This window comes from Tauraco erythrolophus, chromosome 28, assembly GCF_009769465.1.
Source record: "Tauraco erythrolophus isolate bTauEry1 chromosome 28, bTauEry1.pri, whole genome shotgun sequence".
Taxonomy (NCBI): domain Eukaryota; kingdom Metazoa; phylum Chordata; class Aves; order Musophagiformes; family Musophagidae; genus Tauraco; species Tauraco erythrolophus.
In genome coordinates, this window is record NC_141492.1 from 439,801 (window position 1) to 456,259 (window position 16,459).

General features: G+C 54.6%; 1 pseudogene; it reads left to right on the forward strand.

The window, feature by feature from the left end:
- Window positions 1-4,749: 4,749 nt before the first annotated feature.
- Window positions 4,750-15,860, forward strand: LOC147526696 (butyrophilin subfamily 1 member A1-like; annotated as a pseudogene).
- The last annotated feature ends 599 nt before the right edge of the window (window positions 15,861-16,459 follow it).

Here is a 16,459-nt window from a genome sequence, read left to right on the forward strand (position 1 = left end):
CTACGTACGAGTTGGTTGTTGAGCCTGTAACTGTGGGACAAGCAGATACTGGTACAGATAAGCAGGGTGGGCCACTCACACCATTTCCTTCACTCCCTCGGTCCTCTTCAGCATCCTGCTGGAAATATGGATTTACAAGAAAAAATACCCTGCAATTTCATTTAGTTTTGGAAAAAGAAAATCTCAGCGTGAGTTTTATCGAAAGCCCTTCCTAGCGTCTGCTTTTTTGCCGACAAGGGTAGATTATTTTTTCCTTCCTCATCCTGACTAGAAGGTAGAGAGGACTGATCTAAACTTGGAGCAGCCTGTGCTGCAGCAGCTGATGAGGTTTTGTGAAACTAGAACCGTCCCTCGTTATCCCCTGTCTCTCGGTATGATGGTGTGCCAGATTTTCATCCTGCCTTTGTTCTGGAAGACTCACCATATGCCTTAAAAACTGAGTGTCGGAGGCAGTTGCCTTTGCCTGCCTTGAGCGGGAGATGCTGCTGTGTGTGTCAGGGGCCTTGCCCAGCTGATGGGGGCTTCCCCCTTTGTCTTAAAGGGTTTGTTGCCAGGCGGTTTCATTTCTGTGCCCTGCGTAGCTGTGGCACTCCAGGCTGCTCCGAGGTGCCTCGGGGGGGATCACGCGAGCGCGGTGACGGCCGTGTTCCTGCACCGGTCGCTTGTGTCCAGCTCAACTGCAGAACATGTGCTTGGCCGGTGTGGCTGTAACTTAAAAGCCAGCTCAGCCCTTTCGTGAAAAGGAGGCAGACGTCCCTGTGCTGTGGACGTGGTCCCATGCAAATGAGCGGGAAAAGAGGCAAAGGAACAGGCAGTATTGTTCCCCAGAAAATTTTGTTGCTTTGAGATGGGAAGATGTCACTTCACTCTTCCTTCCCACAGCACAAGGGAGGGAGAGTGAGCCAGCTTTGGTTTAGCAGTCTTAATAAACATCATATGTGAGCTTTAGGGTGCTTATACGGGACAAACCATCCCTTCTGGCTCTTTGCTGCACTCGAACAGCTGCTGGCAGCTCTGCTCGTGCTGTTGGAGGGTGAAGGAATAGCAGCACTGGGAGCAGCCATTCGCTTTTTCCAAGTAGACCTTGGCAATCCCTGGGCTGTGAAAAGTCCAGAAGAACATGGGTGAGCTTTGCCTGGGGTCTTGGAGCCTGGATGTGAGCTGTGCTACCAGAACTCCCTGTAGCGGTGGGGAAGTGAGGATATGGCAATGTTTGCAATGAGCCTTGACACTCCCCTGCCTGAATGTTGTGGTTTTAGGCCAATCTGGCAACTAAACTCCACACAGCTGGTCTCCCACTCCAGTAAATGGAGAGGAGAAAAATATAATAAAAGGACTGAGGGTTGAGGCAAGAACAGAGGAGCACCCACCAACCACGGTCCTGAGAAAAAGAGACTCAGTTTCCTTAAAGCAAAACAGTTTATTAACAGCTACCTAAAAAGACAAATGCAAACAAAAACAGTTACTTGAGAGGATAACAAGAAAACAAGGCCAGATCTTAAAAACAACACCACTCCTCCCTTTGCCTTTTCTTCTCGGCTCTACCTCCTCCCCCAGTGGCGCAGGGGCAGGGAATGGGGGGGTGCAGGTCAGTTCATCCCGTGCTGTTACAGCCGCTTCTCTTAACGGAGAAGGAGTCCTTACACCATTGTCCCTTGCTCCAATGGATCCCCCACTCACGAGGAAAATCCACAGACTTCTCCAGCGTGAGCCCTACCTGCAGGATGCAATCCTTATCCCATCGGATTGCTCCAGGTGCGGGATTTACCACAGTCTCGGATTCTCAGGGAGTTGTTGCCACTCGCTCTGGTGTGGGTCGTCGTACAGACTTTAAATGCGTAAATGCGCCTCGACCTGTGCCCATGATTCACAATAGTCCTCAGGCTCAGGCATCTCCTCTGAACAAAAACACCTCCGCACCGATGTGGTGTGGCATCATACACACAGTTACAGTTGGGGTTTGACCTTGATGATTTAAGCCTGTGCTCTTTTCTGAAGTTGGAAAACACCGATAACGAGGATGAGAAAGAGAAGGGAGTGTGAACAGCTGGTGCAGGGAGTGTGAGAAGCTGACATGGGGAGTTTGGGAAGTTGATATGGAGTGTGTGAGAAAATGATGTTTAGTTTAGCAAGTAAAAAATAGCTCCTTTTAGGCATAGCCAATAGTAAAGTTAAAATAGGTGCGTGCACTATGTTTGTAACCAATCACAGCTGGTGAGGGGCGCGTGGACACATCGTGGCCAGAGTAATAATCTATAAAAGCTGCCTGTATAACAATAATAAAGGTCACTCTGCTATCACATCTACGGAGTCCGTGCATTCAACCGCCGCAATGTGGGTTGTCCCACGGACTCGAGATGCACCGTGCTCAGGCTCTGGCATCTCTTCTCGACGTGGGTTATCCACGGGCTGCGAGTGGGTCTCTGCTCCCCCAAGGACCGCCTTTAGCTGCAAGGGGGCCACTTGCCATCTCACCACTGGTTGCCAAGGGGAACTCAGCTGCAGCACACGTTGTCCCATTCCATCTTCACTGACCTGGTGTCGGTGTGGCTGTTTCTCTCAGATCTCGGTCCTTTCTGGTGAACTCGGCCCAGTGGGCACCCCGGGAGCGGGGCGCTCCCCAAGTTCCCCAAGCGGCTCCGTCGCCGCCATCCTCAGCGGGTGGCACTGGCCCTGTGCCAGCCACCTCCCGGCCGGGCACTGGACACCAGGGGCATCATCCCCCTCCCTTCTGTCCTCGATCCTGGGCAAAGACACCTTTCCGGTTCCTTTGTCCCGACATAAATAGGACAATTCGCAGAGGTGCCGATTGGCTCAAGGCCCAAGGGGGATGGGAGTCCGGTCTGATGGGCAGCTCCTGCCACCAGAACCTCCCCCCACACATCAAATCAAGACACTGAACTGGAGAACTTCCTGCCCATTGGTTTCTCCCCCTCTACCCCCATGTCCCTTCTCAGCAGGGACTAATACACTTGCTTTCTAGGCTGCCTTAATACTGACAGGAGATGCATCGGCGTGTCTCGGTATGTCTGCTCCCTCCCCTGCAGCCTTCCCCCTCCTAACGACAGCCAAATCCCTTGGCTAATTCCAGCTGCGTTTGGCAGAGAGGAAATGGCTCAAAAGCATTGAAATCCTGCAAGTTTCATAGGGGTGGGAGGTTTGGTTTAGTACCCAAATTAGTTTAGTGAGCCGAAGGTCTCTCTGGAGCCTTCTCTTCTCCAGGCTGAACAGCCCCAACTCTCCCAGCCTGTCTCCAGAGCACAGGTGCTCCAGCCCTTGGATCATCTTCGTGGCTTCGTCTGAACTTGCTCCACCAGCTCCATGTCCTTCTGATGTTGGGGACCCCAGAGCTGAACACAGTATTCCAGGGGGGTCTCAGGAGAGCAGAGCAGAGGGGCAGAATCCCCTCTCTCGCCCTGCTGCCCACGCTGCTCTGGATGCAGCCCAGGACACGGGTGGCTTTCTGGGCTGCCAGCGCACGGTGCCGGCTCATGTTGAGCTTCTCATCCACCAGCACCCCGAGTCCTTCTCCCCAGGGCTGCTCTCCAGAGCCGCTTTGAAGCCGTTTTGAAGCCGTTTTGAAGCCAGTGCTGGGCTCTGCTCCCACCCTGCGCTGCCGCTGGGTGCCCAGCCGGGCTCCGCCACCTCCCTCCCTCCCGCCGCGGTCTCCGGGCTCCCCCCGCCCCGCGGCCGCCCGCTCGCTCCTTCCCCTCGGGGGTGGGAGCAGAATGGGAAGAAAAGGAAAGGAAAAGTCGTGGGTCGGGACAAGGACAGTTTAACTGGGCAGCACAGAGAGCGAAGGGATAATCCCAGCTCCGCCGCGCACAGGAGCAGCTCGGAGCGATGCGATCGCTGCCCGCCCGCAGCCCGACCCCAGCCCGCTCTCCCGCGGCGATGCCCCTCCCGCGGCTGCCTCCCGCCATATGTATCCTCAGCGTGACGTCATACCGTGTCGCCTACATCTCCCCCCGCTGGTCTGGGTCCGCTGTCGCAGGTGCGTCCCTTCCAGCTTCCCGGGAACATTAACTCCATCCCAGCCGAGCGCAGGGCGCTTCCCGGGACGCGCAAAGCGCCGCCCGTTCCCGTCCCCTCCCGGCTCTGCGCCCCGACAAGCGGCTCTGCACCCGCTGCACCCGCAGCGCCGCAGCTTGTCCCTCCCTCATCCTTATCCCCTTTCCCCTCGTCCCTTCCCCTCCCCCCAGTTCCTGCCGACTCTCCCTGACTTTGTACTTGGGCTGTTCTTCCCGTCTCCTCCACCTGCCTCGGGGCGAGATGTTTCCTCTCTCGGTCCGTGCAGCCCTGGCTTCGGTTCCGCGGTGGGTGATGCACACTCAGCAGTGACTGGCACTTGCCAGCTGCTTTGGGCCTACGGGACGCGTGTCCCCCCCGTGACCAACGTTTTAAAGCTCCTCTGCTGCCCCTTACCATGCAAGGGAACAAACCCCAGCGCATCCCTGCGTCAGGAGGTGCTGCCAGACGCAGCCATGGGGTGTTTGCACAGGGACGTGCCTGCGGGCGCTGCCAGAAGAGCGTTTCCGGGAGAAAAGCATTGCCAGAAACCCCCAAATCACCCAGCAAGTTTCATTTTTGACCGGAAGCAGCGCAGGAGGAAACGGGCGGCAGGCTGGGAGGCAGAGTGACGGGTTCGTTTCGTTTTCAGCCAGGGAAGTGGTTCGCTGGGTCAGGGTGAGCCCTCCGGCCACGCTGGCTGGCGGCTGAGCAGCTCCGGCCCCATCCCAGAGCCCGGCACAGAGCTCAGGGCCTGCAGGTACGCGGGGTCTCTCGGGAAGATGCTTGAAATCACGTTCTGCCGCCTGCCAAAACTGGCCCTGGTTTTCACCGCTCGTTACAAAGCCGGGACTGAGTCAGCGGGTGGTGAGGGGGTTGGGGAGGGCTGGGAGCAGGGCCGGGTCCCATCCTGGCTGGGTGCTGAACGAGGGCTTTGGGTGTTTTGCTTTCCCTGCTCTGAGGCCCCCTCCTGCCCTTGGTGCGGGGACAGGGGACGTGCTACCAACGGAGTCCAAAGGTTGTCCCAGAGGAGGAAGGTGCGGCCCCAGCGCCGCGCGCATTCAGGTTGGGTTTCTGCTTCTCGTTCTGCACCTTTCCATCTTTTTCTTAGGGCTGGATAAGAAAAGCAAGGGCTCCATATTAAAACCACTGCCACTTTTTCATGGAATTAGAGGAGATGTTGCGCTTGTCCTTTGTTTCCCCATGGGAAATTCCTACAACTTTTCATACCAGTCAGGCACTTTGTATGTAAAGCATCAAGCCAAGTCAGGCTGATGATGGAAAACTGATTTCAACCTTTGGCATCTGTGGCTTTTCCCTAGATTTTATAAACACGGTCTGCAATCAGCAATAAACCCCTTTAAAGTGAATTCTGCCTTTTTTTTTTCTGTATTCCCTTGTTTCTCTTCCCTTTTCCCCCTTTCCTCTCCTTCCCCATCTCCAGGTTGTGCAGCAGCGAAGACGATGCTCTCCGGTTTCCAGCGCTGCTGCTCTCCGACAGCGTTTATCATTTACGGTTTAGTTTTCCAAGTTCACGAGCTGCAGCCAGGTAGGGATCCCCCTGGTTCGTGCTCATTCCTGCGGCGTTGCTCACAGCCTGAGCATCTTCCCGTCCGCCAGCGCGGCTACTGCCCGTGAACGGCACAGCACGGAGCCCTTTGCCGTGAACCTTGTCCGCTTCCGAGAGAGCCGGCATCCCTCTGAATCCTGGGTTGTTCCTCCGGCCGTGTCAGCACAGGCGTTCGCACAACCTCGCTGAACTCAGCTGGAGATCAGATGATGCAGATGGGTTGGTGTCCTGGTGTTGGCTGGGACAGGGTTAGTTCTTCTTTTTGGCAGCTGGAGGAGCTCCGTGTTTTGGTGTTAGTCTGGGATTTGTTCGGAGAAGAACGTTGCTGTGCGCTGATGTTTGTAGTTGGTACCGAGACATCCGGGACCTTTCAGCTTGCCGTGGTTTTGCCGGGGGGCAGGAGCATCAGAGGCTGGGGGGGCATCACCGGGACAAAGGGTCCACAACTGCCTCTACGATTTGAACTTAGACTTGGGATTGAGGGCCAAATTGGCCAAGGGAGTATTCCATATCATGCAACGTCATGCCCAGCGTACAGATGGGGGTTGACCGGGAAGAAGGGCTCTGGCCCTTCTGAGGGCTCTCACAGTGCCATCTCGCTCTCGCTCGCTTTTCGGGCCTCTCGCTCATCCGGATTGTGCTGTCGGGACTTACCTGTTTCGGGATGGTTAACTGGGACAGGCGTTGGTCACTGGGTGGTGAGCAATTACACTGGGCATCACTCGTTTGTAGATGTTAGTATCATTATACATATATATATTCAGATATTATTTTATGTTATGAAATTGTTCTTATCTCAACCCACGAGTCTCCTTCCCGTTTCCCCTTTACTTCTCTTTCCCATTCCCGGGGTGGGGAGGGTGAGCGAGCGCTGTGTGGTGTTGAGTTGCTGCTGGGCTGCCGACGACGTCATCAGCTGGCACGACAGTTGATTGAGCTTGCATGCCATTTCCCTCCCAACTTTCCAGCATGTTCCCAGCATGTTCGCAGCATGTTCCCAGCATGTCTCACTGTACTGGGCTGTGTCCAGGGTGCGCTGGACTCTTTGCAGAACCAATTCAATAAAGGGAAAAAACAACAACAAAAAAATACTTTAAAATGTTCTGGGTCTTCTTCTGTAGATTGCTGACCTGAGGGCAGCTTCTTCAAGGCAACCCTGGTAAAAACGGTGCCGCACAACAGTTGACTCAAAGTTACCTTGCCAACAAAAAGTCATTTGTTTTTGTTTTCCTTCAACCAGAACCACTTTCCCTGTGGAAAAGGGAAAAATCTTTCCAAAGATGCTCTGACTACCTAAATGTTTATTTGCTTTTCTAATAGGTGCAAATAGCTAGGATATTTGAGTTTTATTTATACCAAGTTGTCTGCTTTCTCCAGCCAACCACCCAGAACCTTCTGGCCAATTTCTTCCTTCCTTCATTGTCCTGCCTTCTCCCACCGAGCAGCACGCGGCAGCACTTGTGCCCTTGAGGACAAACGGTCTTTTAGGGATTTGAAGAACGAACTTGGCAGCTCAGGACAGGGAAGCAGAGCAATGGGGGGTGTCCTGGCCCCAGCCCACTCCCTGGTGCAGCATGGCAGGGGTCCCTCTCCAACCCTCCCCTCAATTGCCGTGTCTCCTCCAGTGCGGTTACACTCCCAACGCTGATGGCACAGCCCGGCAGCACACGAACCACGCGGAGCAGCATCCGCTGGTTTTCCGAGCTCAGTCGCCACAGCAAACTCACAGTTATTTCTTCTTCCTCCCAGCTCCGTTCAGCGTGACGGGACCCCCCGGCCCCATCACCGTGGCGTGGGCGAGGACGTGGTGTTGCCCTGCCGCTTCTTCCCCAGAGCAGAGCCGCAGGACACGGAGGTGATCTGGTTTCAGGAACATCCCTTGCCCTTTGTGCATCGCTACAAGGAGGGCCAGGACCCGTACAGGGATCAAATGCTTCAATACAAGGGCGCACCGAGCTGCTGACCGGAGGGCCTCGCCAAGGGCACTGTGGAATGAAAATCTGGTGTTCAACCGGCTGACAGAGGGAATTTCACCTGCTTTGTTCAACATGGCTCCGATTACGATCAAGGCTGTGGTGGAGCTGAAGGTGACAGGTCTGTAGGCCCATGTCCCTGGTACCTCTAATTTACTTGCTCGTAGCCAGTGCTCTTCTTCCCTGTCCTTCTTCCAGCAGCAATTTCAGGTGGTTGCTTGGGAACAGGGTGTTGTTAAGTCCCATGGTTGAAACTACTAAGAATGTCTCCTAGAGTGAAAATTGCCCACCAAGCAGCCGTAAGGAGCTCGTGAGATATGCTGCCTGCTTCCAAAGTGTTCTTGAGATTGTTTTCTTCATACAAGTGGGTGTAAGAAAAACTTTGGCATTGGGCAATACAGTCCGAGTGTCTTGGGTCGTGCTTGTCCATTTTACTGCCCAGGCCTGCAGGTGATGTTGCTGCCAGTAGCAGCCCCCAGAGCAGATCTTTGAGTTATGTGAAACAGACTGCAAGATTTGTCCTGAATCCAGGTGACATTTGTCTTAAAACCCCCTGGGATTTGTCTGTGTCGAAGCTCATCCCTTCTTGTCAGGGAAGGAATGGCGGGGCCACCTCATTCCCCCGATTCCCGGCATCCCGCAGGATCACCCCAGGGTCTCTGTTCTCCCGCAGCGGCGGCTCTGCCACGCTCATCGACGCTCGAACGCTACCAGGACGGGGGGATCCGGGTGGGCTGTCGCTCGGCCGGCTGGTACCCGCAGCCCCAGGTGCTGTGGCAGGATCCCCAGGGCGGCATCTCCCATCCCTCTTGGAACGCGTTACCAGGACGAGCGCGGGCCTCTTTGCAGCGGAAAAGCAGCATAATCCTCAGCAGAGGCGTGAGCCAGCAGCTCTCCTGCTCGGTCCGACATGCCCGGCACGGCCACGAACGGGCATCAGCTTTGTACATATCAGGTGAGCAGCGGCCGCGGGCAGCGCCCTGTTCCCGTTCCCGACGGAGCTGCGCTCGGAGAACGCGTTGTGCAGGCTGTGCTCGGTGCCTCGGGCGTGTTTGCACGCTGCGTGTGCAAACAGGGGCGGCTTTGGGCAGCGTTTGTGCAGCCGCGCTGCCGAAATTCACCAGCTGTGTCTGGAAGTGCGGGTCTGCGGGGGGACAAAGACAACCCCCACTGCAGCAGAGCTGCTGTAGGCACCTGGGTTAAATACAGACGTGCAGGACCCTGGAGCCGAACAGAAACGAGAAACCAGCCCGTGCCCTTAGTCTCACCTGCTGTGAAATCCTGTTCTGCTGGTTTGGCATGAGAAATCAATCGTCGTGTCACACAGAAAAGATCTTTTTTTACTGGACGATTGATTTGGGCCGGGGAATATACCAGAACAGAGATGCGGTGGTGAACTGGACCAATTGAACACCAAACTGCATCCCAGTATCACGTGCTTTTCAGCTGCATCCTGTTCCTTTTTTAGTTCAGGAATGAACATTTTAGGAGACTTTATTTGCCTGGGGGGGGCCGTACCTTTCTCCTGGTGATACTGCTCTGTACTGGAGTGTTGCACTTGTTGCCTATGTTTTCCAGATCCCTTTTTCCAGAACGCCCACCCTTGGATGACCGCCTTTGCTGTGGTCCTGGTCGCTGTGGTCGCTCTCCTCGTTATCGCAGTTTATCTACTTCAAATTAAAAGTAAAAGTATCGCTCTGGTGCGGCGTTTGGGGGAGGGGGCTGCCCTATTCACCCCTCTGGGTTTGACAACACGGGGGTTTGGGAAATGCCAGATGATGCCCGAGTTTTGTCTCGGTGTCTCAGACCACACGATAGGGCCAGGGAACTTCAAGAGGCCAGGGATTTAATTTCTGGCCATGGAAAGAAAGGCTGTTTCTCCAACCAAAAGGCCAGCAAAGAAGGAAGGGGGGCACTGGAGCAGCGGGAGCCACTGTGCCTCTGCCCCAGCTGAGGGTGGCTTCTGCCCGCAGAAACCGAGCAGGGATTTGCCTGGCCCTGCAAAAACACCCTGGCACTCTGGGGGCCTGGCAGGGATTCCTTTGCTCTGAAAGGCCCCTCGGGGGGTGAATGATCCCCGAGGAATAAAGAAAACGGAAATCCTCTCTTTCTGCCAACGGCGATGGAGCCGGTGGGCCGTGCAGGCGCACTGCAGCGCTTCCAGACCCCGCGGCCTTTCTGCCTTGGAGGTGGCTGTCACTCCTGCGGTGCTTTAACCATCAGCAAGGGATGATTTTCCTCAATGATTTCATTCTTCTTTCTTGCCTTCATAGGAAAGCAGGAGAAAAAAATAGGTAAGCTTTACTCTCTGTTTTCCAGCATTGGAGAATCCCTCAAATGGAAGAATTCACGGGGCACATTTCTGGGGACATGGGGGGAAGGAAATGGTTGGGTTGGTGGCTATAGAAAATTTGTGAAATTAATTCTGAAATGACTGAAAATTATGAAATGATGTTGTAATTTTAAGGAAATATGCAACCCAAAGGAAGTGTGAACAGATGTTGTACCAACAGTGCGCTTTGCTTCCAAAGGGCTCTCAAGGTCCCTCCCAAAGCGGAGGAAGCTTTGGGGGTAGGACATTGCATTGTGCAGGAGCCTCAGCTTTGTCTCAGCACCTAGAACACCACCGAGGCAGGATGGTTGGGTGGCACTGAAGGTGAAAACTTAAGCCATGCGCCCTCCCTTGTCGAGGCAAACCTGCCACTTCACCGCTGCCCTGGAGCTGGAGCCTTGCTCAGGTCTGCAGTGACACAGCACTGGCCTCTGGCCATGGTGGGTTCACGGAGGGTGGGCAGATCTCCAAAGTCTGGAGAAGGGAGGTCTTGAGGCGCTCCTGGCTGAAGCTTTTCTATCGTGAGCAATTTTCAGCGCTGTTCTGGTGGTGATGCTCTGTTTGGTCTGTCTTTTCAGCGACACAAGAGGCAGCACTGCGTAAGTCTCGCTCCCCGTCTTCCCGGTGAAAACCCTCTACAGAAGCTTCAGCCCTTTTTATCCATCCTATCATTCTGTCTGAATGATCCTTTTAGGCCAGATACTTACTTCCCCTGCCCTGACCCCCTGTCAATGTGATAATTCGCTCTGAAAAGTCATTGGGATTTTTTCCCTCAGTGCTCTCAATCTTTTTAATACTCTCCTTTTAATTTCAGTAGAGAAATAGTACTGAAAAGCTATTGGGTTTTAGGGAGAGATTATGGAAACCTAAGCTGTTGAGAATTTTCTTATCAAAATGTGGATTGTTCAATTACCAAATTAAAAAAAAAACAAACAGGGAAAACACTTTGGGAGGGCACATATTTTTGTTTGCTTGCTTGCTTGTAGCTTAGAGAATTGCCAAGAAATAGTCCTTGGCTATTAAAAATGAGCTCTTGCTAAACGGTGCCAGTGCAGGGGGAAATAAGTGATGGGCAAAATAAATACCGGTCCGCCCCTCAGGAAGCCGTGAGCCATCCTTGCAATCACGGCACATAATCAGCACATCTGCCCTGTTTCAGCACAGCCTCTCCTGCCTCTGGGGTCCTCCAGCTGGGCCCAGGGAGGGGACTGTGGCCAACAGTGACTCGTGTGTGTTTCTGTCTGTTGCCCAGGGGACAGCGGTGCAGAAATCGGTTGAGTCTCCTTCTCTGCCTTACGGAGGATTTTTACAGAGTCTGTATCGGGTGGTGTTTTTCACTTTCACTTTTAAAGGGTGAAGAAGTGACACCAAAAAGTGGGTTGGGGGAGAGGGGGGAAAGGAGAGAGTGAAGGTTGAGAATCACACAAAAATTGCAGATCATTGCAGATGGTGTCTGGGGTTGGGGATGGACGACTGCAGTGTGGCACAGGCGAGGCGAGTGCCCTGCGACAGGTCCCCTGTAGGCCGAGGGACCTCCCCGAGACCTTTTCCTGCCCCGTACCCGAGCGGGACAGCTGCACCGTCACCTGCAGAGCTCCAGGCTGGGGGTGGCGGGAGAGCTTTGCATTGCCAGGCGTGGGCAGAACCCCGGCTGCCTGCGCCTGCGGGCGGTTATGGGAGAGGTTATCCCCAAGTCAACATCCCACACCCATTTGTGCTGTTTTACCTTCTTTTTCAGAGAAGCAAGCTGAAGAACTTGTGAGTATCGTTCTCCTTCCTACAGGGGAGACCTGTAGGAAGAGACCTTTTCCTGCCTCGTACCCGAGCGGGACAGCTGAACCGTCACCTGCAGAGCTCCAGGCTGGGGTGTGCGGGAGAGCTTTGCATTGCCAGGCGTGGGCAGAACCCCGGCTGCCTGCGCCTGCGGGCGGTTATGGGAGAGGTTATCCCCAAGTCAACATCCCACACCCATTTGTGCTGTTTTACCTTCTTTTTCAGAGAAGCAAGCTGAAGAACTTGGTGAGTATCGTTCTCCTTCCTACAGGGGAGACCTGTAGGAAGAGACCTTTTCCTGCCTCGTACACGAGCGGGACAGCTGAACCGTCACCTGCAGAGCTCCAGGCTGGGGGTGCGGGAGAGCTTTGCATTGCCAGGCGTGGGCAGAACCCCGGCTGCCTGCGCCTGCGGGCGGTTATGGGAGAGGTTATCCCCAAGTCAACATCCCACACCCATTTGTGCTGTTTTACCTCTTTTTCAGAGAAGCAAGCTGAAGAACTTGGTGAGTATCGTTCTCCTTCCTACAGGGGAGACCTGTAGGAAGAGACCTTTTCCTGCCTCGTACCCGAGCGGGACAGCTGAACCGTCACCTGCAGAGCTCCAGGCTGGGGGTGCGGGAGAGCTTTGCATTGCCAGGCGTGGGCAGAACCCCGGCTGCCTGCGCCTGCGGGCGGTTATGGGGAGAGGTTATCCCCAAGTCAACATCCCACACCCATTTGTGCTGTTTTACCTTCTTTTTCAGAGAAGCAAGCTGAAGAACTTGGTGAGTATCGTCTCCTTCCTACAGGGGAGACCTGTAGGAAGAGACCTTTTCCTGCCTCGTACCCGAGCGGGACAGCTGAACCGTCACCCTGCAGAGCTCCAGGCTGGGGTGCGGGAGAGCTTTGCATTGCCAGGCGTGGGCAGAACCCCGGCTGCCTGCGCCTGCGGGCGGTTATGGGAGAGGTTATCCCCAAGTCAACATCCCACACCCATTTGTGCTGTTTTACCTTCTTTTCAGAGAAGCAAGCTGAAGAACTTGGTGAGTATCGTTCTCCTTCCTACAGGGGAGACCTGTAGGAAGAGACCTTTTCCTGCCCTGTACCCGAGCGGGACAGCTGCACCATCACCTGCAGAGCTCCAGGCTGGGGGTGCGGGAGAGCTTTGCATTGCCAGGCGTGGGCAGAACCCCGGCTGCCTGCGCCTGCGGGCGGTTATGGGAGAGGTTATCCCCAAATCAACATCCCACACCCATTTGTGCTGTTTTACCTTCTTTTTCAGAGAAGCAAGCTGAAGAACTTGGTGAGTATCGTTCTCCTTCCTACAGGGGAGACCTGTAGGAAGAGACCTTTTCCTGCCCTGTACCCGAGCGGGGACAGCTGCACCATCACCTGCAGAGCTCCAGGCTGGGGGTGCGGGAGAGCTTTGCATTGCCAGGCGTGGGCAGAACCCCGGCTGCCTGCGCCCTGCGGGCGGTTATGGGAGAGGTTATCCCCCAAATCAACATCCCACACCCATTTGTGCTGTTTTACCTTCTTTTCAGAGAAGCAAGCTGAAGAACTTGGTGAGTATCGTTCTCCTTCCTACAGGGGAGACACTTCAGTTGGGCCATTTTCTCACCTGGGTTTTGAACCTCTGCCCTGGTTTTGTTTTCCTTTTGAGAAGGGAGAGGTAGCAAATACTGAACTAATTTCAGAAACAGTCTTTCCTTTTCTTTCTATGTGTTTTTAAGCTATTCCTTGTAATCCTTCTAGACTAATGTCGTGGTTTTTGGACTGAGGGCCGAGACAAGAACCGAGAGGGAGCACCCACCAACCATGGTCCCGGCAAACATGACTCAGCTTTCTTCATAAACAAAACAATTTATTAACAGTTACTTAACAGGAGACATAAGGGAACGAAACGGTTACTTGAGAGGAGAAAGAGAAAACAAGGCCAGATCTAAACAACACCTCCCCACTCCGTATTTCCTTTCGTTCCCGGCTCAACCCTCCCCCGCGGTGGCGCAGGGGGACAGGGAATGGGGGAGTGCAGGTCAGTTCATCCATGTGTTACTGCCGCTCCTTTCTTAAAGGAGGAGGAGTCTTTACACCATTTTCCCCTTGCTTCGGTGGATCCCCTACTCATGAAGAAAAAAAGTCCCCAAACTTTCCTACGTGAGTCCTGCCCGCAGGATTGCAATCCTCCCCATGGATCGCACCAGTTCGGGCTTTACCAGTCTCGGCCCCTCAGGGAGCTGCTGCCACTCGCGTCGGCGTGGGTCGTCCCACGGCCTCCAGATGCCCTCCACGACCTCGTCGTGCATTCCCATGCCCCATTATAACAGTACCTGGTCGCGCATCCCCTGCTCCACGACCTTTCCCGGGCTCAGGCATCTCCTTTCCGACGTGGGCTTCTCCACGGGCCACGAGTGGGCTTCTGCTCCGCCGAGTGCACCCTGGCTGCAGGAGGGCCGCCTGCTCATCTTCACACCGATTGCAAGGGAAACCTCAGCTCCAGTACACCTCCTCCTGCTCCATCTTTGCTGCACCCGGTCGTTGTGGTTGTTTTCTCTTAGATCTTAATCCCCTCTGGGGGAGCTCGGCCCGGCGGGCACCCCGGGAGCGGGGCGCTTCCCGAGCCCCCCGTGCGGCTCCCCCGGCGCCATCTTGAGCACATGGCGCCGGCCCGGGCCCGGGTAGTCGCCCGGCCGGGAGCCGGGATCGAGGGCAGCGCCCTCCTGCTCTCTCCTCGCTCCTGAGCAAAAAGCCCTTTCCTGCCCCTTTTGTCCCAACTTAAATAGGGCCATTCGCAGAGGCGCTGATTGGCTCAACCCCTCCCCGGGGGGGATGGGACTCAGATCTGGTGGCACAGGGAGCAAATCCCCTCCCCTGCCACCAGAACAGCCCCCCCCCCCATCAAACTGTCACAACTAAGAAGAACATTCAGTTTTCAGACCAGGCAGCATGATTCTGTTTGTAGAAAATGGATGGAGCCCTTTCATGTAGCTAGACATTGAAGTTTTGAAGCTACCCGCTGTGAGATGGCATTCACAAACATGGCAACAATTCAGAACACGTGCAGCTACACTGGTGTATCTGTATCCTGAGCTAATCCCGTACAAGTGTGTTCAGATTACCTCTCATTTGTGTTTTTCTTTGTTTCTTTGTTGTTTTTTTAAAGCATGGAGAAGATCTGCAGTGCCTATAGAAGAAGGTAATTCAAGTTTAGTCTTTCAGGATGCTGAATCATCTTCCCTGCTTTCATCTCCCTTCTTGGTAGTTCCCCTCCCGCAGTGATGCTGGTGGGGCCAGGGATGCTTCTGCCAACCCTCGCTTTGCAGGAGGAAGTGTAACACTCAGACCTCTTGTTTGTTTGGTGCATTCCCCAGTTTCAGGCAAATCTGGAGAGTCCTGGTCCTCAGTGAGCAGTGCTGGCCATGTTTTAGAGACATGAGGACTTCTTCAGACCTGGAGCTCTGCTGACAATCCTCTTCCCCCTCTGCTCGATGTCATCTCTCTGCTTCATTTTCTGTTCCTTGCACTGACATTGTTCCCTTGTGCAGCTTCCTGTGCACAGTCTGCCAGCTATCGCTTGCACCCTTTTTCTTCTTCCTCACGCAGCCCCAGCAAAGATCTCTCCTGGGGCGAGCTCTGCCCTGATGTCTTTGACTCCATCTCTCCTGCAGTGAAGGTGGTTCTGGATGCAGGACACAGCCCACTGTGACCTGGTCCTGTCTGACGACCGCAGAAGTGTGAAACGAGAAGGACACACGGCAGGACATCCCTGACATCCCTGAGAGATTTAACCAATGGTGCTGTGTGCTGGCTGTGAAGGCTTCACCTCAGGGAGATACTACTGGGAGGTGGAGGTGGTGGTTGGAGGAGAATGGGCTGTGGGGGTCTCTAGAGAAGATGTTAAAAGGAAGGGTTGGTCTGCCTTTAAACCGGAGGAGGGCATCTGGGCAGTGGAGCACTGTCCAGGGCACTTAGAAGCTCTCACGTCCCCTAATGCCACTCTCCTTTCGGAAATCCAGACTCCCAAGCGGATCCGGGTCTTCTGGATTACGAAGAGGGACGGTGGCATTTTCAGTGTTGACGAGAAGATTCACATCTTCACGTTTCCACTGGCATCATTCAAGGGGATAAGAGTCCGCCCTTGGGTCTGGCTGGTCTGGGGACGCAGCTCAAAATGTGCCCCTGATGAAGGGGAGCGCCGTGGTTCAGGCCCAGACAGCAACTGAGCACGGTGTGGGCACTCGCCCACTCCTTCCCCCGGGTGGGATGGGGAGGGGAAAATGTAACGGATGGCCTCGAGGGTCGAGACAAGGACAGGGAGGGATCACTGACCAACTACAGTCACAGGCAAAACGGACTTGACCTGAGGAAAACATCCATTTAATTGTTACCAATCGAATCAGAGTAGGATGATGAGAAATAAAACCAAACTTAAAACCACCTTCCCCCCACTGCTCCCTTCCTCCTGCCTCTTCTTCCTCCCGCCAAGCGGCACAGGGGGATGGGGAATGGGGGTTGCGGTCAGTTCATCACATGTTGTTTCTGCTGCTTCTTCCTCCTCAGGGGGAGGACTCCTCACACTCTTTCCCTGCTCCAGCATGTGGTTCTTTCCCACAGGAGACAGTCCTCCATAAACTTCTCCCATGTGAGTCCTTCCCACGGGCTGCAGTCCTTCAGGAACTGCTGCAGTGTGGGCCCCTGCACCGTGGGGTGCAGTCCTTCAGGGACAGACTGCTCCAGTGAGGGATTCCCATGGAGTCATGGCCTTCTTTGGGTGTAAACCACCTGCTCTGGTGTGGGGGTCCTCCACGGATCAAAGATGCAT